We start from the raw sequence: 22,639 nt of genomic DNA, 5'->3' as shown, positions 1-22,639 counted from the left end.
AAAAGGCTAAAAATTTAAAGCTACCGCTTCTTTGTACCTTTTCTGACGTTGAGAGTATCTTTATAAGAAGAACTTTATTAATCTCGGACATTGCCGAAAATGTTTAATAATATAGACTATCAAAAATTCATGGCCAATGTGGGGATCGAACCCACGACATTCGCGTTATTAGCACGACGCTCTAACCAACTGAGCTAACCGGCCGTTGAGATCACTTTGGGAAATTTTATGTACTTATATATGGGTATCATATTCTTACACATTTACATATATAGAGAGGATATCTAAACTTTATATATGTTCACATCATTTGTACTTTGCATCTTATTGTGTTTTTTGTCTTAAGTAGTGTTTGATTTTGTACTATTCTCCTTGTGAGTCTATTTAATGGAAATTATTTACATCTTATTCTTCTATTCTTATAGTTTTTTCCCGGCCTTTTCTCGTGTTAAGAATATAGTTTAGGCAGCTTTCTTTAATCAGGGGGCAAAGCCGAAGAATCTTCATAATATAAACTACAAAAAATAATGGCCAATGTGGGGATCGACGCTGTAACTAGCTGAGGTAACCGGCCGTTGAAAATTACACGGGAAATTTTGTATATCATATATAAATACATATCAGCATGAATGATTGTCATTCTCACAAGTCTAAATGATGATTTTTTTACTTCATTTTACCGAAACTATCAATTGTTTACATCTTTCTAACGGATTTTCCAGTTGGCAAGGTAAAAAGCGAGAAAATCGTGCAAAAGGCTAAAAATTTAAAGCTACCGCTTCTTTGTACCTTTTCTGACGTTGAGAGTATCTTTATAAGAAGAACTTTATTAATCTCGGACATTGCCGAAAATGTTTAATAATATAGACTATCAAAAATTCATGGCCAATGTGGGGATCGAACCCACGACATTCGCGTTATTAGCACGACGCTCTAACCAACTGAGCTAACCGGCCGTTGAGATCACTTTGGGAAATTTTATGTACTTATATATGGGTATCATATTCTTACACATTTACATATATAGAGAGGATATCTAAACTTTATATATGTTCACATCATTTGTACTTTGCATCTTATTGTGTTTTTTGTCTTAAGTAGTGTTTGATTTTGTACTATTCTCCTTGTGAGTCTATTTAATGGAAATTATTTACATCTTATTCTTCTATTCTTATAGTTTTTTCCCGGCCTTTTCTCGTGTTAAGAATATAGTTTAGGCAGCTTTCTTTAATCAGGGGGCAAAGCCGAAGAATCTTCATAATATAAACTACAAAAAATAATGGCCAATGTGGGGATCGACGCTGTAACTAGCTGAGGTAACCGGCCGTTGAAAATTACACGGGAAATTTTGTATATCATATATAAATACATATCAGCATGAATGATTGTCATTCTCACAAGTCTAAATGATGATTTTTTTACTTCATTTTACCGAAACTATCAATTGTTTACATCTTTCTAACGGATTTTCCAGTTGGCAAGGTAAAAAGCGAGAAAATCGTGCAAAAGGCTAAAAATTTAAAGCTACCGCTTCTTTGTACCTTTTCTGACGTTGAGAGTATCTTTATAAGAAGAACTTTATTAATCTCAGACATTGCCGAAAATGTTTAATAATATAGACTATCAAAAATTCATGGCCAATGTGGGGATCGAACCCACGACATTCGCGTTATTAGCACGACGCTCTAACCAACTGAGCTAACCGGCCGTTGAGATCACTTTGGGAAATTTTATGTACTTATATATGGGTATCATATTCTTACACATTTACATATATAGAGAGGATATCTAAACTTTATATATGTTCACATCATTTGTACTTTGCATCTTATTGTGTTTTTTGTCTTAAGTAGTGTTTGATTTTGTACTATTCTCCTTGTGAGTCTATTTAATGGAAATTATTTACATCTTATTCTTCTATTCTTATAGTTTTTTCCCGGCCTTTTCTCGTGTTAAGAATATAGTTTAGGCAGCTTTCTTTAATCAGGGGGCAAAGCCGAAGAATCTTCATAATATAAACTACAAAAAATAATGGCCAATGTGGGGATCGACGCTGTAACTAGCTGAGGTAACCGGCCGTTGAAAATTACACGGGAAATTTTGTATATCATATATAAATACATATCAGCATGAATGATTGTCATTCTCACAAGTCTAAATGATGATTTTTTTACTTCATTTTACCGAAACTATCAATTGTTTACATCTTTCTAACGGATTTTCCAGTTGGCAAGGTAAAAAGCGAGAAAATCGTGCAAAAGGCTAAAAATTTAAAGCTACCGCTTCTTTGTACCTTTTCTGACGTTGAGAGTATCTTTATAAGAAGAACTTTATTAATCTCGGACATTGCCGAAAATGTTTAATAATATAGACTATCAAAAATTCATGGCCAATGTGGGGATCGAACCCACGACATTCGCGTTATTAGCACGACGCTCTAACCAACTGAGCTAACCGGCCGTTGAGATCACTTTGGGAAATTTTATGTACTTATATATGGGTATCATATTCTTACACATTTACATATATAGAGAGGATATCTAAACTTTATATATGTTCACATCATTTGTACTTTGCATCTTATTGTGTTTTTTGTCTTAAGTAGTGTTTGATTTTGTACTATTCTCCTTGTGAGTCTATTTAATGGAAATTATTTACATCTTATTCTTCTATTCTTATAGTTTTTTCCCGGCCTTTTCTCGTGTTAAGAATATAGTTTAGGCAGCTTTCTTTAATCAGGGGGCAAAGCCGAAGAATCTTCATAATATAAACTACAAAAAATAATGGCCAATGTGGGGATCGACGCTGTAACTAGCTGAGGTAACCGGCCGTTGAAAATTACACGGGAAATTTTGTATATCATATATAAATACATATCAGCATGAATGATTGTCATTCTCACAAGTCTAAATGATGATTTTTTTACTTCATTTTACCGAAACTATCAATTGTTTACATCTTTCTAACGGATTTTCCAGTTGGCAAGGTAAAAAGCGAGAAAATCGTGCAAAAGGCTAAAAATTTAAAGCTACCGCTTCTTTGTACCTTTTCTGACGTTGAGAGTATCTTTATAAGAAGAACTTTATTAATCTCGGACATTGCCGAAAATGTTTAATAATATAGACTATCAAAAATTCATGGCCAATGTGGGGATCGAACCCACGACATTCGCGTTATTAGCACGACGCTCTAACCAACTGAGCTAACCGGCCGTTGAGATCACTTTGGGAAATTTTATGTACTTATATATGGGTATCATATTCTTACACATTTACATATATAGAGAGGATATCTAAACTTTATATATGTTCACATCATTTGTACTTTGCATCTTATTGTGTTTTTTGTCTTAAGTAGTGTTTGATTTTGTACTATTCTCCTTGTGAGTCTATTTAATGGAAATTATTTACATCTTATTCTTCTATTCTTATAGTTTTTTCCCGGCCTTTTCTCGTGTTAAGAATATAGTTTAGGCAGCTTTCTTTAATCAGGGGGCAAAGCCGAAGAATCTTCATAATATAAACTACAAAAAATAATGGCCAATGTGGGGATCGACGCTGTAACTAGCTGAGGTAACCGGCCGTTGAAAATTACACGGGAAATTTTGTATATCATATATAAATACATATCAGCATGAATGATTGTCATTCTCACAAGTCTAAATGATGATTTTTTTACTTCATTTTACCGAAACTATCAATTGTTTACATCTTTCTAACGGATTTTCCAGTTGGCAAGGTAAAAAGCGAGAAAATCGTGCAAAAGGCTAAAAATTTAAAGCTACCGCTTCTTTGTACCTTTTCTGACGTTGAGAGTATCTTTATAAGAAGAACTTTATTAATCTCGGACATTGCCGAAAATGTTTAATAATATAGACTATCAAAAATTCATGGCCAATGTGGGGATCGAACCCACGACATTCGCGTTATTAGCACGACGCTCTAACCAACTGAGCTAACCGGCCGTTGAGATCACTTTGGGAAATTTTATGTACTTATATATGGGTATCATATTCTTACACATTTACATATATAGAGAGGATATCTAAACTTTATATATGTTCACATCATTTGTACTTTGCATCTTATTGTGTTTTTTGTCTTAAGTAGTGTTTGATTTTGTACTATTCTCCTTGTGAGTCTATTTAATGGAAATTATTTACATCTTATTCTTCTATTCTTATAGTTTTTTCCCGGCCTTTTCTCGTGTTAAGAATATAGTTTAGGCAGCTTTCTTTAATCAGGGGGCAAAGCCGAAGAATCTTCATAATATAAACTACAAAAAATAATGGCCAATGTGGGGATCGACGCTGTAACTAGCTGAGGTAACCGGCCGTTGAAAATTACACGGGAAATTTTGTATATCATATATAAATACATATCAGCATGAATGATTGTCATTCTCACAAGTCTAAATGATGATTTTTTTACTTCATTTTACCGAAACTATCAATTGTTTACATCTTTCTAACGGATTTTCCAGTTGGCAAGGCAAAAAGCGAGAAAATCGTGCAAAAGGCTAAAAATTTAAAGCTACCGCTTCTTTGTACCTTTTCTGACGTTGAGAGTATCTTTATAAGAAGAACTTTATTAATCTCGGACATTGCCGAAAATGTTTAATAATATAGACTATCAAAAATTCATGGCCAATGTGGGGATCGAACCCACGACATTCGCGTTATTAGCACGACGCTCTAACCAACTGAGCTAACCGGCCGTTGAGATCACTTTGGGAAATTTTATGTACTTATATATGGGTATCATATTCTTACACATTTACATATATAGAGAGGATATCTAAACTTTATATATGTTCACATCATTTGTACTTTGCATCTTATTGTGTTTTTTGTCTTAAGTAGTGTTTGATTTTGTACTATTCTCCTTGTGAGTCTATTTAATGGAAATTATTTACATCTTATTCTTCTATTCTTATAGTTTTTTCCCGGCCTTTTCTCGTGTTAAGAATATAGTTTAGGCAGCTTTCTTTAATCAGGGGGCAAAGCCGAAGAATCTTCATAATATAAACTACAAAAAATAATGGCCAATGTGGGGATCGACGCTGTAACTAGCTGAGGTAACCGGCCGTTGAAAATTACACGGGAAATTTTGTATATCATATATAAATACATATCAGCATGAATGATTGTCATTCTCACAAGTCTAAATGATGATTTTTTTACTTCATTTTACCGAAACTATCAATTGTTTACATCTTTCTAACGGATTTTCCAGTTGGCAAGGTAAAAAGCGAGAAAATCGTGCAAAAGGCTAAAAATTTAAAGCTACCGCTTCTTTGTACCTTTTCTGACGTTGAGAGTATCTTTATAAGAAGAACTTTATTAATCTCGGACATTGCCGAAAATGTTTAATAATATAGACTATCAAAAATTCATGGCCAATGTGGGGATCGAACCCACGACATTCGCGTTATTAGCACGACGCTCTAACCAACTGAGCTAACCGGCCGTTGAGATCACTTTGGGAAATTTTATGTACTTATATATGGGTATCATATTCTTACACATTTACATATATAGAGAGGATATCTAAACTTTATATATGTTCACATCATTTGTACTTTGCATCTTATTGTGTTTTTTGTCTTAAGTAGTGTTTGATTTTGTACTATTCTCCTTGTGAGTCTATTTAATGGAAATTATTTACATCTTATTCTTCTATTCTTATAGTTTTTTCCCGGCCTTTTCTCGTGTTAAGAATATAGTTTAGGCAGCTTTCTTTAATCAGGGGGCAAAGCCGAAGAATCTTCATAATATAAACTACAAAAAATAATGGCCAATGTGGGGATCGACGCTGTAACTAGCTGAGGTAACCGGCCGTTGAAAATTACACGGGAAATTTTGTATATCATATATAAATACATATCAGCATGAATGATTGTCATTCTCACAAGTCTAAATGATGATTTTTTTACTTCATTTTACCGAAACTATCAATTGTTTACATCTTTCTAACGGATTTTCCAGTTGGCAAGGTAAAAAGCGAGAAAATCGTGCAAAAGGCTAAAAATTTAAAGCTACCGCTTCTTTGTACCTTTTCTGACGTTGAGAGTATCTTTATAAGAAGAACTTTATTAATCTCGGACATTGCCGAAAATGTTTAATAATATAGACTATCAAAAATTCATGGCCAATGTGGGGATCGAACCCACGACATTCGCGTTATTAGCACGACGCTCTAACCAACTGAGCTAACCGGCCGTTGAGATCACTTTGGGAAATTTTATGTACTTATATATGGGTATCATATTCTTACACATTTACATATATAGAGAGGATATCTAAACTTTATATATGTTCACATCATTTGTACTTTGCATCTTATTGTGTTTTTTGTCTTAAGTAGTGTTTGATTTTGTACTATTCTCCTTGTGAGTCTATTTAATGGAAATTATTTACATCTTATTCTTCTATTCTTATAGTTTTTTCCCGGCCTTTTCTCGTGTTAAGAATATAGTTTAGGCAGCTTTCTTTAATCAGGGGGCAAAGCCGAAGAATCTTCATAATATAAACTACAAAAAATAATGGCCAATGTGGGGATCGACGCTGTAACTAGCTGAGGTAACCGGCCGTTGAAAATTACACGGGAAATTTTGTATATCATATATAAATACATATCAGCATGAATGATTGTCATTCTCACAAGTCTAAATGATGATTTTTTTACTTCATTTTACCGAAACTATCAATTGTTTACATCTTTCTAACGGATTTTCCAGTTGGCAAGGTAAAAAGCGAGAAAATCGTGCAAAAGGCTAAAAATTTAAAGCTACCGCTTCTTTGTACCTTTTCTGACGTTGAGAGTATCTTTATAAGAAGAACTTTATTAATCTCGGACATTGCCGAAAATGTTTAATAATATAGACTATCAAAAATTCATGGCCAATGTGGGGATCGAACCCACGACATTCGCGTTATTAGCACGACGCTCTAACCAACTGAGCTAACCGGCCGTTGAGATCACTTTGGGAAATTTTATGTACTTATATATGGGTATCATATTCTTACACATTTACATATATAGAGAGGATATCTAAACTTTATATATGTTCACATCATTTGTACTTTGCATCTTATTGTGTTTTTTGTCTTAAGTAGTGTTTGATTTTGTACTATTCTCCTTGTGAGTCTATTTAATGGAAATTATTTACATCTTATTCTTCTATTCTTATAGTTTTTTCCCGGCCTTTTCTCGTGTTAAGAATATAGTTTAGGCAGCTTTCTTTAATCAGGGGGCAAAGCCGAAGAATCTTCATAATATAAACTACAAAAAATAATGGCCAATGTGGGGATCGACGCTGTAACTAGCTGAGGTAACCGGCCGTTGAAAATTACACGGGAAATTTTGTATATCATATATAAATACATATCAGCATGAATGATTGTCATTCTCACAAGTCTAAATGATGATTTTTTTACTTCATTTTACCGAAACTATCAATTGTTTACATCTTTCTAACGGATTTTCCAGTTGGCAAGGTAAAAAGCGAGAAAATCGTGCAAAAGGCTAAAAATTTAAAGCTACCGCTTCTTTGTACCTTTTCTGACGTTGAGAGTATCTTTATAAGAAGAACTTTATTAATCTCGGACATTGCCGAAAATGTTTAATAATATAGACTATCAAAAATTCATGGCCAATGTGGGGATCGAACCCACGACATTCGCGTTATTAGCACGACGCTCTAACCAACTGAGCTAACCGGCCGTTGAGATCACTTTGGGAAATTTTATGTACTTATATATGGGTATCATATTCTTACACATTTACATATATAGAGAGGATATCTAAACTTTATATATGTTCACATCATTTGTACTTTGCATCTTATTGTGTTTTTTGTCTTAAGTAGTGTTTGATTTTGTACTATTCTCCTTGTGAGTCTATTTAATGGAAATTATTTACATCTTATTCTTCTATTCTTATAGTTTTTTCCCGGCCTTTTCTCGTGTTAAGAATATAGTTTAGGCAGCTTTCTTTAATCAGGGGGCAAAGCCGAAGAATCTTCATAATATAAACTACAAAAAATAATGGCCAATGTGGGGATCGACGCTGTAACTAGCTGAGGTAACCGGCCGTTGAAAATTACACGGGAAATTTTGTATATCATATATAAATACATATCAGCATGAATGATTGTCATTCTCACAAGTCTAAATGATGATTTTTTTACTTCATTTTACCGAAACTATCAATTGTTTACATCTTTCTAACGGATTTTCCAGTTGGCAAGGTAAAAAGCGAGAAAATCGTGCAAAAGGCTAAAAATTTAAAGCTACCGCTTCTTTGTACCTTTTCTGACGTTGAGAGTATCTTTATAAGAAGAACTTTATTAATCTCGGACATTGCCGAAAATGTTTAATAATATAGACTATCAAAAATTCATGGCCAATGTGGGGATCGAACCCACGACATTCGCGTTATTAGCACGACGCTCTAACCAACTGAGCTAACCGGCCGTTGAGATCACTTTGGGAAATTTTATGTACTTATATATGGGTATCATATTCTTACACATTTACATATATAGAGAGGATATCTAAACTTTATATATGTTCACATCATTTGTACTTTGCATCTTATTGTGTTTTTTGTCTTAAGTAGTGTTTGATTTTGTACTATTCTCCTTGTGAGTCTATTTAATGGAAATTATTTACATCTTATTCTTCTATTCTTATAGTTTTTTCCCGGCCTTTTCTCGTGTTAAGAATATAGTTTAGGCAGCTTTCTTTAATCAGGGGGCAAAGCCGAAGAATCTTCATAATATAAACTACAAAAAATAATGGCCAATGTGGGGATCGACGCTGTAACTAGCTGAGGTAACCGGCCGTTGAAAATTACACGGGAAATTTTGTATATCATATATAAATACATATCAGCATGAATGATTGTCATTCTCACAAGTCTAAATGATGATTTTTTTACTTCATTTTACCGAAACTATCAATTGTTTACATCTTTCTAACGGATTTTCCAGTTGGCAAGGTAAAAAGCGAGAAAATCGTGCAAAAGGCTAAAAATTTAAAGCTACCGCTTCTTTGTACCTTTTCTGACGTTGAGAGTATCTTTATAAGAAGAACTTTATTAATCTCGGACATTGCCGAAAATGTTTAATAATATAGACTATCAAAAATTCATGGCCAATGTGGGGATCGAACCCACGACATTCGCGTTATTAGCACGACGCTCTAACCAACTGAGCTAACCGGCCGTTGAGATCACTTTGGGAAATTTTATGTACTTATATATGGGTATCATATTCTTACACATTTACATATATAGAGAGGATATCTAAACTTTATATATGTTCACATCATTTGTACTTTGCATCTTATTGTGTTTTTTGTCTTAAGTAGTGTTTGATTTTGTACTATTCTCCTTGTGAGTCTATTTAATGGAAATTATTTACATCTTATTCTTCTATTCTTATAGTTTTTTCCCGGCCTTTTCTCGTGTTAAGAATATAGTTTAGGCAGCTTTCTTTAATCAGGGGGCAAAGCCGAAGAATCTTCATAATATAAACTACAAAAAATAATGGCCAATGTGGGGATCGACGCTGTAACTAGCTGAGGTAACCGGCCGTTGAAAATTACACGGGAAATTTTGTATATCATATATAAATACATATCAGCATGAATGATTGTCATTCTCACAAGTCTAAATGATGATTTTTTTACTTCATTTTACCGAAACTATCAATTGTTTACATCTTTCTAACGGATTTTCCAGTTGGCAAGGTAAAAAGCGAGAAAATCGTGCAAAAGGCTAAAAATTTAAAGCTACCGCTTCTTTGTACCTTTTCTGACGTTGAGAGTATCTTTATAAGAAGAACTTTATTAATCTCGGACATTGCCGAAAATGTTTAATAATATAGACTATCAAAAATTCATGGCCAATGTGGGGATCGAACCCACGACATTCGCGTTATTAGCACGACGCTCTAACCAACTGAGCTAACCGGCCGTTGAGATCACTTTGGGAAATTTTATGTACTTATATATGGGTATCATATTCTTACACATTTACATATATAGAGAGGATATCTAAACTTTATATATGTTCACATCATTTGTACTTTGCATCTTATTGTGTTTTTTGTCTTAAGTAGTGTTTGATTTTGTACTATTCTCCTTGTGAGTCTATTTAATGGAAATTATTTACATCTTATTCTTCTATTCTTATAGTTTTTTCCCGGCCTTTTCTCGTGTTAAGAATATAGTTTAGGCAGCTTTCTTTAATCAGGGGGCAAAGCCGAAGAATCTTCATAATATAAACTACAAAAAATAATGGCCAATGTGGGGATCGACGCTGTAACTAGCTGAGGTAACCGGCCGTTGAAAATTACACGGGAAATTTTGTATATCATATATAAATACATATCAGCATGAATGATTGTCATTCTCACAAGTCTAAATGATGATTTTTTTACTTCATTTTACCGAAACTATCAATTGTTTACATCTTTCTAACGGATTTTCCAGTTGGCAAGGTAAAAAGCGAGAAAATCGTGCAAAAGGCTAAAAATTTAAAGCTACCGCTTCTTTGTACCTTTTCTGACGTTGAGAGTATCTTTATAAGAAGAACTTTATTAATCTCGGACATTGCCGAAAATGTTTAATAATATAGACTATCAAAAATTCATGGCCAATGTGGGGATCGAACCCACGACATTCGCGTTATTAGCACGACGCTCTAACCAACTGAGCTAACCGGCCGTTGAGATCACTTTGGGAAATTTTATGTACTTATATATGGGTATCATATTCTTACACATTTACATATATAGAGAGGATATCTAAACTTTATATATGTTCACATCATTTGTACTTTGCATCTTATTGTGTTTTTTGTCTTAAGTAGTGTTTGATTTTGTACTATTCTCCTTGTGAGTCTATTTAATGGAAATTATTTACATCTTATTCTTCTATTCTTATAGTTTTTTCCCGGCCTTTTCTCGTGTTAAGAATATAGTTTAGGCAGCTTTCTTTAATCAGGGGGCAAAGCCGAAGAATCTTCATAATATAAACTACAAAAAATAATGGCCAATGTGGGGATCGACGCTGTAACTAGCTGAGGTAACCGGCCGTTGAAAATTACACGGGAAATTTTGTATATCATATATAAATACATATCAGCATGAATGATTGTCATTCTCACAAGTCTAAATGATGATTTTTTTACTTCATTTTACCGAAACTATCAATTGTTTACATCTTTCTAACGGATTTTCCAGTTGGCAAGGTAAAAAGCGAGAAAATCGTGCAAAAGGCTAAAAATTTAAAGCTACCGCTTCTTTGTACCTTTTCTGACGTTGAGAGTATCTTTATAAGAAGAACTTTATTAATCTCGGACATTGCCGAAAATGTTTAATAATATAGACTATCAAAAATTCATGGCCAATGTGGGGATCGAACCCACGACATTCGCGTTATTAGCACGACGCTCTAACCAACTGAGCTAACCGGCCGTTGAGATCACTTTGGGAAATTTTATGTACTTATATATGGGTATCATATTCTTACACATTTACATATATAGAGAGGATATCTAAACTTTATATATGTTCACATCATTTGTACTTTGCATCTTATTGTGTTTTTTGTCTTAAGTAGTGTTTGATTTTGTACTATTCTCCTTGTGAGTCTATTTAATGGAAATTATTTACATCTTATTCTTCTATTCTTATAGTTTTTTCCCGGCCTTTTCTCGTGTTAAGAATATAGTTTAGGCAGCTTTCTTTAATCAGGGGGCAAAGCCGAAGAATCTTCATAATATAAACTACAAAAAATAATGGCCAATGTGGGGATCGACGCTGTAACTAGCTGAGGTAACCGGCCGTTGAAAATTACACGGGAAATTTTGTATATCATATATAAATACATATCAGCATGAATGATTGTCATTCTCACAAGTCTAAATGATGATTTTTTTACTTCATTTTACCGAAACTATCAATTGTTTACATCTTTCTAACGGATTTTCCAGTTGGCAAGGTAAAAAGCGAGAAAATCGTGCAAAAGGCTAAAAATTTAAAGCTACCGCTTCTTTGTACCTTTTCTGACGTTGAGAGTATCTTTATAAGAAGAACTTTATTAATCTCGGACATTGCCGAAAATGTTTAATAATATAGACTATCAAAAATTCATGGCCAATGTGGGGATCGAACCCACGACATTCGCGTTATTAGCACGACGCTCTAACCAACTGAGCTAACCGGCCGTTGAGATCACTTTGGGAAATTTTATGTACTTATATATGGGTATCATATTCTTACACATTTACATATATAGAGAGGATATCTAAACTTTATATATGTTCACATCATTTGTACTTTGCATCTTATTGTGTTTTTTGTCTTAAGTAGTGTTTGATTTTGTACTATTCTCCTTGTGAGTCTATTTAATGGAAATTATTTACATCTTATTCTTCTATTCTTATAGTTTTTTCCCGGCCTTTTCTCGTGTTAAGAATATAGTTTAGGCAGCTTTCTTTAATCAGGGGGCAAAGCCGAAGAATCTTCATAATATAAACTACAAAAAATAATGGCCAATGTGGGGATCGACGCTGTAACTAGCTGAGGTAACCGGCCGTTGAAAATTACACGGGAAATTTTGTATATCATATATAAATACATATCAGCATGAATGATTGTCATTCTCACAAGTCTAAATGATGATTTTTTTACTTCATTTTACCGAAACTATCAATTGTTTACATCTTTCTAACGGATTTTCCAGTTGGCAAGGTAAAAAGCGAGAAAATCGTGCAAAAGGCTAAAAATTTAAAGCTACCGCTTCTTTGTACCTTTTCTGACGTTGAGAGTATCTTTATAAGAAGAACTTTATTAATCTCGGACATTGCCGAAAATGTTTAATAATATAGACTATCAAAAATTCATGGCCAATGTGGGGATCGAACCCACGACATTCGCGTTATTAGCACGACGCTCTAACCAACTGAGCTAACCGGCCGTTGAGATCACTTTGGGAAATTTTATGTACTTATATATGGGTATCATATTCTTACACATTTACATATATAGAGAGGATATCTAAACTTTATATATGTTCACATCATTTGTACTTTGCATCTTATTGTGTTTTTTGTCTTAAGTAGTGTTTGATTTTGTACTATTCTCCTTGTGAGTCTATTTAATGGAAATTATTTACATCTTATTCTTCTATTCTTATAGTTTTTTCCCGGCCTTTTCTCGTGTTAAGAATATAGTTTAGGCAGCTTTCTTTAATCAGGGGGCAAAGCCGAAGAATCTTCATAATATAAACTACAAAAAATAATGGCCAATGTGGGGATCGACGCTGTAACTAGCTGAGGTAACCGGCCGTTGAAAATTACACGGGAAATTTTGTATATCATATATAAATACATATCAGCATGAATGATTGTCATTCTCACAAGTCTAAATGATGATTTTTTTACTTCATTTTACCGAAACTATCAATTGTTTACATCTTTCTAACGGATTTTCCAGTTGGCAAGGTAAAAAGCGAGAAAATCGTGCAAAAGGCTAAAAATTTAAAGCTACCGCTTCTTTGTACCTTTTCTGACGTTGAGAGTATCTTTATAAGAAGAACTTTATTAATCTCGGACATTGCCGAAAATGTTTAATAATATAGACTATCAAAAATTCATGGCCAATGTGGGGATCGAACCCACGACATTCGCGTTATTAGCACGACGCTCTAACCAACTGAGCTAACCGGCCGTTGAGATCACTTTGGGAAATTTTATGTACTTATATATGGGTATCATATTCTTACACATTTACATATATAGAGAGGATATCTAAACTTTATATATGTTCACATCATTTGTACTTTGCATCTTATTGTGTTTTTTGTCTTAAGTAGTGTTTGATTTTGTACTATTCTCCTTGTGAGTCTATTTAATGGAAATTATTTACATCTTATTCTTCTATTCTTATAGTTTTTTCCCGGCCTTTTCTCGTGTTAAGAATATAGTTTAGGCAGCTTTCTTTAATCAGGGGGCAAAGCCGAAGAATCTTCATAATATAAACTACAAAAAATAATGGCCAATGTGGGGATCGACGCTGTAACTAGCTGAGGTAACCGGCCGTTGAAAATTACACGGGAAATTTTGTATATCATATATAAATACATATCAGCATGAATGATTGTCATTCTCACAAGTCTAAATGATGATTTTTTTACTTCATTTTACCGAAACTATCAATTGTTTACATCTTTCTAACGGATTTTCCAGTTGGCAAGGTAAAAAGCGAGAAAATCGTGCAAAAGGCTAAAAATTTAAAGCTACCGCTTCTTTGTACCTTTTCTGACGTTGAGAGTATCTTTATAAGAAGAACTTTATTAATCTCGGACATTGCCGAAAATGTTTAATAATATAGACTATCAAAAATTCATGGCCAATGTGGGGATCGAACCCACGACATTCGCGTTATTAGCACGACGCTCTAACCAACTGAGCTAACCGGCCGTTGAGATCACTTTGGGAAATTTTATGTACTTATATATGGGTATCATATTCTTACACATTTACATATATAGAGAGGATATCTAAACTTTATATATGTTCACATCATTTGTACTTTGCATCTTATTGTGTTTTTTGTCTTAAGTAGTGTTTGATTTTGTACTATTCTCCTTGTGAGTCTATTTAATGGAAATTATTTACATCTTATTCTTCTATTCTTATAGTTTTTTCCCGGCCTTTTCTCGTGTTAAGAATATAGTTTAGGCAGCTTTCTTTAATCAGGGGGCAAAGCCGAAGAATCTTCATAATATAAACTACAAAAAATAATGGCCAATGTGGGGATCGACGCTGTAACTAGCTGAGGTAACCGGCCGTTGAAAATTACACGGGAAATTTTGTATATCATATATAAATACATATCAGCATGAATGATTGTCATTCTCACAAGTCTAAATGATGATTTTTTTACTTCATTTTACCGAAACTATCAATTGTTTACATCTTTCTAACGGATTTTCCAGTTGGCAAGGTAAAAAGCGAGAAAATCGTGCAAAAGGCTAAAAATTTAAAGCTACCGCTTCTTTGTACCTTTTCTGACGTTGAGAGTATCTTTATAAGAAGAACTTTATTAATCTCGGACATTGCCGAAAATGTTTAATAATATAGACTATCAAAAATTCATGGCCAATGTGGGGATCGAACCCACGACATTCGCGTTATTAGCACGACGCTCTAACCAACTGAGCTAACCGGCCGTTGAGATCACTTTGGGAAATTTTATGTACTTATATATGGGTATCATATTCTTACACATTTACATATATAGAGAGGATATCTAAACTTTATATATGTTCACATCATTTGTACTTTGCATCTTATTGTGTTTTTTGTCTTAAGTAGTGTTTGATTTTGTACTATTCTCCTTGTGAGTCTATTTAATGGAAATTATTTACATCTTATTCTTCTATTCTTATAGTTTTTTCCCGGCCTTTTCTCGTGTTAAGAATATAGTTTAGGCAGCTTTCTTTAATCAGGGGGCAAAGCCGAAGAATCTTCATAATATAAACTACAAAAAATAATGGCCAATGTGGGGATCGACGCTGTAACTAGCTGAGGTAACCGGCCGTTGAAAATTACACGGGAAATTTTGTATATCATATATAAATACATATCAGCATGAATGATTGTCATTCTCACAAGTCTAAATGATGATTTTTTTACTTCATTTTACCGAAACTATCAATTGTTTACATCTTTCTAACGGATTTTCCAGTTGGCAAGGTAAAAAGCGAGAAAATCGTGCAAAAGGCTAAAAATTTAAAGCTACCGCTTCTTTGTACCTTTTCTGACGTTGAGAGTATCTTTATAAGAAGAACTTTATTAATCTCGGACATTGCCGAAAATGTTTAATAATATAGACTATCAAAAATTCATGGCCAATGTGGGGATCGAACCCACGACATTCGCGTTATTAGCACGACGCTCTAACCAACTGAGCTAACCGGCCGTTAAGATCACTTTGGGAAATTTTATGTACTTATATATGGGTATCATATTCTTACACATTTACATATATAGAGAGGATATCTAAACTTTATATATGTTCACATCATTTGTACTTTGCATCTTATTGTGTTTTTTGTCTTAAGTAGTGTTTGATTTTGTACTATTCTCCTTGTGAGTCTATTTAATGGAAATTATTTACATCTTATTCTTCTATTCTTATAGTTTTTTCCCGGCCTTTTCTCGTGTTAAGAATATAGTTTAGGCAGCTTTCTTTAATCAGGGGGCAAAGCCGAAGAATCTTCATAATATAAACTACAAAAAATAATGGCCAATGTGGGGATCGACGCTGTAACTAGCTGAGGTAACCGGCCGTTGAAAATTACACGGGAAATTTTGTATATCATATATAAATACATATCAGCATGAATGATTGTCATTCTCACAAGTCTAAATGATGATTTTTTTACTTCATTTTACCGAAACTATCAATTGTTTACATCTTTCTAACGGATTTTCCAGTTGGCAAGGTAAAAAGCGAGAAAATCGTGCAAAAGGCTAAAAATTTAAAGCTACCGCTTCTTTGTACCTTTTCTGACGTTGAGAGTATCTTTATAAGAAGAACTTTATTAATCTCGGACATTGCCGAAAATGTTTAATAATATAGACTATCAAAAATTCATGGCCAATGTGGGGATCGAACCCACGACATTCGCGTTATTAGCACGACGCTCTAACCAACTGAGCTAACCGGCCGTTGAGATCACTTTGGGAAATTTTATGTACTTATATATGGGTATCATATTCTTACACATTTACATATATAGAGAGGATATCTAAACTTTATATATGTTCACATCATTTGTACTTTGCATCTTATTGTGTTTTTTGTCTTAAGTAGTGTTTGATTTTGTACTATTCTCCTTGTGAGTCTATTTAATGGAAATTATTTACATCTTATTCTTCTATTCTTATAGTTTTTTCCCGGCCTTTTCTCGTGTTAAGAATATAGTTTAGGCAGCTTTCTTTAATCAGGGGGCAAAGCCGAAGAATCTTCATAATATAAACTACAAAAAATAATGGCCAATGTGGGGATCGACGCTGTAACTAGCTGAGGTAACCGGCCGTTGAAAATTACACGGGAAATTTTGTATATCATATATAAATACATATCAGCATGAATGATTGTCATTCTCACAAGTCTAAATGATGATTTTTTTACTTCATTTTACCGAAACTATCAATTGTTTACATCTTTCTAACGGATTTTCCAGTTGGCAAGGTAAAAAGCGAGAAAATCGTGCAAAAGGCTAAAAATTTAAAGCTACCGCTTCTTTGTACCTTTTCTGACGTTGAGAGTATCTTTATAAGAAGAACTTTATTAATCTCGGACATTGCCGAAAATGTTTAATAATATAGACTATCAAAAATTCATGGCCAATGTGGGGATCGAACCCACGACATTCGCGTTATTAGCACGACGCTCTAACCAACTGAGCTAACCGGCCGTTGAGATCACTTTGGGAAATTTTATGTACTTATATATGGGTATCATATTCTTACACATTTACATATATAGAGAGGATATCTAAACTTTATATATGTTCACATCATTTGTACTTTGCATCTTATTGTGTTTTTTGTCTTAAGTAGTGTTTGATTTTGTACTATTCTCCTTGTGAGTCTATTTAATGGAAATTATTTACATCTTATTCTTCTATTCTTATAGTTTTTTCCCGGCCTTTTCTCGTGTTAAGAATATAGTTTAGGCAGCTTTCTTTAATCAGGGGGCAAAGCCGAAGAATCTTCATAATATAAACTACAAAAAATAATGGCCAATGTGGGGATCGACGCTGTAACTAGCTGAGGTAACCGGCCGTTGAAAATTACACGGGAAATTTTGTATATCATATATAAATACATATCAGCATGAATGATTGTCATTCTCACAAGTCTAAATGATGATTTTTTTACTTCATTTTACCGAAACTATCAATTGTTTACATCTTTCTAACGGATTTTCCAGTTGGCAAGGTAAAAAGCGAGAAAATCGTGCAAAAGGCTAAAAATTTAAAGCTACCGCTTCTTTGTACCTTTTCTGACGTTGAGAGTATCTTTATAAGAAGAACTTTATTAATCTCGGACATTGCCGAAAATGTTTAATAATATAGACTATCAAAAATTCATGGCCAATGTGGGGATCGAACCCACGACATTCGCGTTATTAGCACGACGCTCTAACCAACTGAGCTAACCGGCCGTTGAGATCACTTTGGGAAATTTTATGTACTTATATATGGGTATCATATTCTTACACATTTACATATATAGAGAGGATATCTAAACTTTATATATGTTCACATCATTTGTACTTTGCATCTTATTGTGTTTTTTGTCTTAAGTAGTGTTTGATTTTGTACTATTCTCCTTGTGAGTCTATTTAATGGAAATTATTTACATCTTATTCTTCTATTCTTATAGTTTTTTCCCGGCCTTTTCTCGTGTTAAGAATATAGTTTAGGCAGCTTTCTTTAGGTGTAATACCACCGATGATTTTCCCCTATTAGTCTTTGTTAAATTTGCACTTTTCAAAAAATTGTGCAGAATTTATCTTTGTTTCAAATAAAGAAATACTTGGCATGAGTAAAGTTTTATCCTGTCCAGTACTATAGAAAAAAATTCACATAACATTTCATTGCATATAAGAAAATAACCATCACTGGAAGTTAACCAATCAAATGTTCCCCCTTTTTTAACCTGTGTACAAGCTTTAAATTTAGTAACCATGTAACCTCAAGTTTCCAAAATATTCTATAGAAACCCCAAATAAAGAAATAATGGTGCTTTGAAATACCCAAGATATATGTTTATGATTCAGAAATGTTTTACTGCAATGAAATGTAGGATCAATTACCTACAACTGTCAAATTCAAGGGAATATTTTTTTTCGACCTATTTTCGGATGCAACCGGATGTAACGTCCCGGATGTGACGTACTAAAAATTTAAGTTACCTTTAAAGAATAATGATAAGATCCGAAATAAGGTTACTTTAAACTGTGAAGGTAAACTTATGTATATATGATGAATTGTTCTAAACCCCAACCCTTTTACATAAGTCCTATAAAATAACCTTCTCATTATAAATTCTGATGTACGTATAGCACCTTTAACTAACAATTATAAGAAAGTTTAATTTAAGACCACTTAAATTCTAAATTCTTATTTGTAAATATATCCAGTTCTTACTTAACTTATTCTTACACTTCAGCACATTATGAATATTATTTCTAAAATTTTATGATGACAATCCTATGAATTAGTTATAATATTAATTTTTAGTAATTATTATTGCCTAAATTCAGTCATCTGTACAAAATTAAATGCTTCCTTATGTTCTAAGGTGTATATAGTTGCTACAATTATACCCTATGGGTAGTGCTCCACAATTAATGGAGGAATATACAAGAAACTGAACTGAACGTACTATGATTTGGTGGTATTACACCTTTAATCAGGGGCAAAGCCGAAGAATCTTCATAATATAAACTACAAAAAATAATGGCCAATGTGGGGATCGAACTCACGACACTTGTTTTATTAGCACAACCCCCTACATAACCTGGTTCCCGTGATAAAATCATAAGATTTTGGAAACGTGTATTTTCGGGAGGATTTTGTCCTATTTTGCAACCCGTCAAAATTGATCACAGATTTTTCTGTGAAACTGTAATTTAAGAACAAAAGGGTCTTCTAGGTTGTAGTGATACCAAGTTTCGAATTTATTCTGTTCATTGTTTAAATAATATATGTAGCAAAAGGGACTACTTTGTATAAAATGCACTACTTTTAGGTACGTTCTATTCCCGGTCCCATAATTAGTGGTATAGCGTAAAAACTGGATCCTAAGACCATGATGATAATAACCTTGACCTCTCGACACATGAACAGGACCCGTATCCACGATATCTGAGGACGCATTGTGATTTTCTTCCAACGCGTTTTATAACGCATTAATAATCTGAATAAAATGTCTAAATGGTTAAATGATGTCGGAACCTCAAAGAACGCATATCTATGACGCTTAAATACTGTAATCTTTAAATCACAAGATTCTGTTGGTTTTCCAAAAGTACATGCACCCTGAAATAAATACATAGAAATTAACCCGAACTCCTTTGTTAAAGATAGTGCATGTCTATGACTTGTAATAGATAATTTGAAAGAAATGAAAAGGTTTATTCTATTGACCACATGTCCTACAGTAATCTTTCAGGGTAAAATGTGCATTTCAAATGTTATTATATACTTTAAAAACTAAGAGATAAAGGATACGAAGCCAAACAAAATATTTTAAATGTTTTATTACATTTTGATACAGACAAATAAAACAGAACACATAAGTGATAAATTAGACACTTGATCGTTTCAAACGGGGGAAAAAAATCTTGAGCAGTTTATCTATCAGCAAGCAATTTTCGAACGAGAAAAGATATAGTTCTCATAGCCTTAAAATTGAAAGAGACCGATTTAATATTTTGCATATTGAAGCTCTGAGAGTCCTATTTAGAAAACGTTCTTAGATCTAGTTGAAAACGAATTAATTATAAAGATAAATGTCTTGATGCTAAAATATCCGTATACTGACTTAGTATATAGTTACATGCTATAGTAATCGTAACTCACTTTAGGATTTTAGTCCTGCCTTACACATACTACACGTCGCATATGGTCTTTATGAACTGTATATAAGTATGTATGTATATGTGTATTTGAACAATTCATTGTTGTATAGTGTAATTGTTATATTCGATCATATTGTTAGGTAAGTGTCATATTGCACATAATTTGAACAGTACTAGAGGTCGGTCAATTTAAAACGTATCCAAAGTATCAGATACGTTGACGTATACACATCTGGGGGAACATGCTCAAATAATTACCCTTAAATTCTCCCTCGCCATGCTCGTCCGAATTTAAAACACTTCTTTACTAAAATCCTTGGTATATATGATAAATAAAACAAAACTCTAGGTATATGTTTAGTTGCTCGCAGTAACTTTTTTTCTTTTCTAGCAAACAATGTTAAATAACATTATAAACCAATATTTTATAACAACAATATTTAAATTTTAAACAAACAAAATTATCCAATGCATTGAAATGGACTGAAAACAAACTAATATTGTAATCATACATTTATATGCGACAATAAACGGCAAACTGACTGTCGTCGTTACTGTGAGCACCTTTAGATGAAGTGACACCCAAACAATTTCTTTATATAATATAACGGAACCCCACCTTCTAAACAGCCAAAGTATTTCACGTGCATGTATATTACCCATATATATTTATATCCAAAAACAAGAACCCGTTATACAACTACTCTAACTAGTTTTGAACATATACATAGTATAACTATAGCACAGGGAAAAACCCCAAGTCTATAAAAAGAAATTTAATGATTGAGAGTATTACTCAATGTACCATTTTTACAGCGGATGACCTTGAGGGCATTCCGGTGTTATGTTGCCGCAGACATTTCTAGATTATACTGATAACAAATGATTGTCCCATGATTATATCACTACAATATAATAATTATTACGGTGAGGTTGAATTCTCTGTCATTTATTCATCATCCACACAGGAACTTTCCATTCTCAATTTTATTTTTTACAGAGTTTGTCTTTAGTGCCGTGTGGAGACAGTAGAGTGCCTCCCCGTGCTTCAGGTTTATGCTCTTACAATATACTAGATTATGGAGTGTGTGTCCGAGCGAGAACTTCTCTATGTTCATTACTTTAGGAATATTTATCAAAAAGTAGTATTTCACATTCAGCCCCATTCTTCTATTTAGTCAGACGTCAGTCGCTACCCTGATATACCCTATCTTTTGTTTTATTTTTCGGGTAATTTATGACGGATAGCGTTTGACGTCTTTAGCCGAACAGTTTTATCATATTCACATAATTCAATTTATTGTGTGCTGGTTCATATTCTGGACGCCAGTCTTTGCTCCTTTCTAATAAAATCCACATAACAAAAAACAAATATGAAGCTTAGAAATGGAAAAATATTAAATACTAAACTAGTTCAAAGGATATCTACACGTCTCAATCTTCAAAATCGCTTATCTAAAAATACTACCATCGCTAACATTTTTAACAATAAAAATCGTGGTTACCCTTCTATCGATAAGTGTCATGCCAAAAAATGACTTACATGTCCCCGTCTTTCCACCAACAATACGGTAAGGTCTACATTTAATGGTCGCACATTTTCTTTAAATTTTGAAACTGATATAACTTGAAAAACAAACAGTATTATTTATTTACTCACATGAAACAAACCGGGATGCGGCATTCAGTACGTAGGTGAAACTGGACGATATTTATCTAAACGCACGCAAGAACACCTGTATCGTTTTAAAAGACCCAATAAATTCAAAAGTATAATTTATCAACATCTTAAAAAGCACAATCATCCTATTAAATATTTAACAGTTCAACCTTTAGAAGTAGTAAATAAGCAGCCTGGTGAATCTCATTCAAAGTTTGTACGATCACGGAAAATAATTGAATTAAATTGGATTAAAAAATTACAGACAGTCTACCCTCTCGGTCTTAATGATAATATGATGGG

At 33.3% G+C, this 22,639-nt stretch overlaps 25 non-coding genes across 25 annotated transcripts; all 25 read right to left on the bottom strand.

Annotated features, from left to right (window-relative positions):
- Positions 1–130: 130 nt before the first annotated feature.
- Positions 131–204, bottom strand: Trnai-aau (transfer RNA isoleucine (anticodon AAU)). Its single transcript has one exon. It is a non-coding gene; the product is annotated as a tRNA-Ile (tRNA).
- Positions 205–882: 678 nt separating this feature from the next.
- Positions 883–956, bottom strand: Trnai-aau (transfer RNA isoleucine (anticodon AAU)). The gene has a single exon. It is a non-coding gene; the product is annotated as a tRNA-Ile (tRNA).
- A 678-nt stretch (positions 957–1,634) lies between these two features.
- Positions 1,635–1,708, bottom strand: Trnai-aau (transfer RNA isoleucine (anticodon AAU)). The gene has a single exon. It is a non-coding gene; the product is annotated as a tRNA-Ile (tRNA).
- Positions 1,709–2,386: 678 nt separating this feature from the next.
- On the bottom strand, positions 2,387–2,460 carry Trnai-aau (transfer RNA isoleucine (anticodon AAU)). Its single transcript has one exon. It is a non-coding gene; the product is annotated as a tRNA-Ile (tRNA).
- A 678-nt stretch (positions 2,461–3,138) lies between these two features.
- Trnai-aau (transfer RNA isoleucine (anticodon AAU)) lies at positions 3,139–3,212 on the bottom strand. The gene has a single exon. It is a non-coding gene; the product is annotated as a tRNA-Ile (tRNA).
- Positions 3,213–3,890: 678 nt separating this feature from the next.
- Positions 3,891–3,964, bottom strand: Trnai-aau (transfer RNA isoleucine (anticodon AAU)). The gene has a single exon. It is a non-coding gene; the product is annotated as a tRNA-Ile (tRNA).
- Positions 3,965–4,642: 678 nt separating this feature from the next.
- Trnai-aau (transfer RNA isoleucine (anticodon AAU)) lies at positions 4,643–4,716 on the bottom strand. Its single transcript has one exon. It is a non-coding gene; the product is annotated as a tRNA-Ile (tRNA).
- A 678-nt stretch (positions 4,717–5,394) lies between these two features.
- Trnai-aau (transfer RNA isoleucine (anticodon AAU)) lies at positions 5,395–5,468 on the bottom strand. The gene has a single exon. It is a non-coding gene; the product is annotated as a tRNA-Ile (tRNA).
- Positions 5,469–6,146: 678 nt separating this feature from the next.
- Positions 6,147–6,220, bottom strand: Trnai-aau (transfer RNA isoleucine (anticodon AAU)). The gene has a single exon. It is a non-coding gene; the product is annotated as a tRNA-Ile (tRNA).
- A 678-nt stretch (positions 6,221–6,898) lies between these two features.
- Positions 6,899–6,972, bottom strand: Trnai-aau (transfer RNA isoleucine (anticodon AAU)). The gene has a single exon. It is a non-coding gene; the product is annotated as a tRNA-Ile (tRNA).
- Positions 6,973–7,650: 678 nt separating this feature from the next.
- Trnai-aau (transfer RNA isoleucine (anticodon AAU)) lies at positions 7,651–7,724 on the bottom strand. Its single transcript has one exon. It is a non-coding gene; the product is annotated as a tRNA-Ile (tRNA).
- Positions 7,725–8,402: 678 nt separating this feature from the next.
- Trnai-aau (transfer RNA isoleucine (anticodon AAU)) lies at positions 8,403–8,476 on the bottom strand. Its single transcript has one exon. It is a non-coding gene; the product is annotated as a tRNA-Ile (tRNA).
- Positions 8,477–9,154: 678 nt separating this feature from the next.
- Trnai-aau (transfer RNA isoleucine (anticodon AAU)) lies at positions 9,155–9,228 on the bottom strand. Its single transcript has one exon. It is a non-coding gene; the product is annotated as a tRNA-Ile (tRNA).
- Positions 9,229–9,906: 678 nt separating this feature from the next.
- Positions 9,907–9,980, bottom strand: Trnai-aau (transfer RNA isoleucine (anticodon AAU)). The gene has a single exon. It is a non-coding gene; the product is annotated as a tRNA-Ile (tRNA).
- Positions 9,981–10,658: 678 nt separating this feature from the next.
- Positions 10,659–10,732, bottom strand: Trnai-aau (transfer RNA isoleucine (anticodon AAU)). The gene has a single exon. It is a non-coding gene; the product is annotated as a tRNA-Ile (tRNA).
- A 678-nt stretch (positions 10,733–11,410) lies between these two features.
- Positions 11,411–11,484, bottom strand: Trnai-aau (transfer RNA isoleucine (anticodon AAU)). Its single transcript has one exon. It is a non-coding gene; the product is annotated as a tRNA-Ile (tRNA).
- Positions 11,485–12,162: 678 nt separating this feature from the next.
- Trnai-aau (transfer RNA isoleucine (anticodon AAU)) lies at positions 12,163–12,236 on the bottom strand. The gene has a single exon. It is a non-coding gene; the product is annotated as a tRNA-Ile (tRNA).
- Positions 12,237–12,914: 678 nt separating this feature from the next.
- Trnai-aau (transfer RNA isoleucine (anticodon AAU)) lies at positions 12,915–12,988 on the bottom strand. The gene has a single exon. It is a non-coding gene; the product is annotated as a tRNA-Ile (tRNA).
- Positions 12,989–13,666: 678 nt separating this feature from the next.
- Trnai-aau (transfer RNA isoleucine (anticodon AAU)) lies at positions 13,667–13,740 on the bottom strand. The gene has a single exon. It is a non-coding gene; the product is annotated as a tRNA-Ile (tRNA).
- A 678-nt stretch (positions 13,741–14,418) lies between these two features.
- Trnai-aau (transfer RNA isoleucine (anticodon AAU)) lies at positions 14,419–14,492 on the bottom strand. Its single transcript has one exon. It is a non-coding gene; the product is annotated as a tRNA-Ile (tRNA).
- Positions 14,493–15,170: 678 nt separating this feature from the next.
- Trnai-aau (transfer RNA isoleucine (anticodon AAU)) lies at positions 15,171–15,244 on the bottom strand. The gene has a single exon. It is a non-coding gene; the product is annotated as a tRNA-Ile (tRNA).
- A 678-nt stretch (positions 15,245–15,922) lies between these two features.
- Trnai-aau (transfer RNA isoleucine (anticodon AAU)) lies at positions 15,923–15,996 on the bottom strand. The gene has a single exon. It is a non-coding gene; the product is annotated as a tRNA-Ile (tRNA).
- Positions 15,997–16,674: 678 nt separating this feature from the next.
- Trnai-aau (transfer RNA isoleucine (anticodon AAU)) lies at positions 16,675–16,748 on the bottom strand. Its single transcript has one exon. It is a non-coding gene; the product is annotated as a tRNA-Ile (tRNA).
- Positions 16,749–17,426: 678 nt separating this feature from the next.
- Trnai-aau (transfer RNA isoleucine (anticodon AAU)) lies at positions 17,427–17,500 on the bottom strand. The gene has a single exon. It is a non-coding gene; the product is annotated as a tRNA-Ile (tRNA).
- Positions 17,501–18,178: 678 nt separating this feature from the next.
- Positions 18,179–18,252, bottom strand: Trnai-aau (transfer RNA isoleucine (anticodon AAU)). The gene has a single exon. It is a non-coding gene; the product is annotated as a tRNA-Ile (tRNA).
- Between the last annotated feature and the right edge of the window lie 4,387 nt (positions 18,253–22,639).

Source organism: Mytilus californianus, unplaced genomic scaffold, assembly GCF_021869535.1.
Source record: "Mytilus californianus isolate M0D057914Y unplaced genomic scaffold, xbMytCali1.0.p SCAF_5, whole genome shotgun sequence".
NCBI lineage: Eukaryota > Metazoa > Mollusca > Bivalvia > Mytilida > Mytilidae > Mytilus > Mytilus californianus.
The sequence above is the reverse complement of the archived record's forward strand: the minus strand, read 5'-3'. Positions and strand labels throughout refer to the sequence as shown.